Genomic DNA, 1,101 nt, shown 5'->3' with positions numbered 1-1,101 from the left:
AGACAGACTGTGTCCAAAATCACGGTTCCCACACAGAGACCGAGAAACTGAGGCCACAGGGACCAAAAACAATGATCATTCTCACATTCCCACTTACTGAGAGATGGAGATAAAGACTGAGAACAGGACAACTATATAAAGACATTTAGTTTTATTTATTTATACTTACTGTATATAAAAATATATTAAGGCTTGTCGATTAAAAACATTATTCAAATGAATTGGGAGAAAATAGGAGATAAAATATTTTATTAAACATATAGCTATAAGTCTCCCGAAGAGTAAACTCTAATAGTATGATTTTCCTCAGGTAGGAACCTGACAAAAATATTTGCTAAAAGATCTTTCATTAAGCTACATTTGGCTAATTATGAAAAGATAACTATTAAACCATTAACGTCCACCTATAAGGCTAGAAGTAAGCCGCCCAGTACCCATAATGCATCATGAGAACTAATGCAACGACTGACTTTTCTCACATAATAAATGACATGTGATCAAATATCATCTAGAATAGATATTGTTTCCTACAAAACCCGGGAAATCAGGAGGAGGTGCACAGAGGCCTTGAGCCAGTATTAGTAAGAGATCTTGGCCCATTAGTTGATTTAGGGACAACAGATATAGGGGGGGCTGAACCCTTTTAGACCCCCCACCCACATGTCCCAGTAGACACAATCCACGGGAACAAACCTCATGAACAGAAAAGCTTGGAAATGGCCTCCTTATGACATTTTCATTTGTTTTCTTCCAAAAGCTGCAAAGTTAGATGAACTTCTGGAGAGATGAATGGATGGATGGATACTTTGGAAAGTCTCCATTTGCTCTCCATTTAATCTCATATTTAAGACGAAGCAATTTAGATGTTTAAAAAGATCCCCATCTTGATTTATCTTACAGGAGTGCACATTCAATTTATAAACAACCAGACGTGGGTGTGTGTGTTTAATGTTCTCCGAAATCCAACACCTTCACATCTTCTCTACTGAATTCAGCCCGAGGCTGGAACATAGAGACATTTCAAAAGCTCCCTGCGTCTGGCAAGATTCACATTTAGACATAATTACAGAGATAAAACACTAGGAATGAGAGGAGAAACAA

Source organism: Paramisgurnus dabryanus, chromosome 20 (assembly GCF_030506205.2).
Source record: "Paramisgurnus dabryanus chromosome 20, PD_genome_1.1, whole genome shotgun sequence".
In the NCBI taxonomy this organism is placed as follows: domain Eukaryota; kingdom Metazoa; phylum Chordata; class Actinopteri; order Cypriniformes; family Cobitidae; genus Paramisgurnus; species Paramisgurnus dabryanus.
This window is presented reverse-complemented; position numbering follows the sequence as displayed.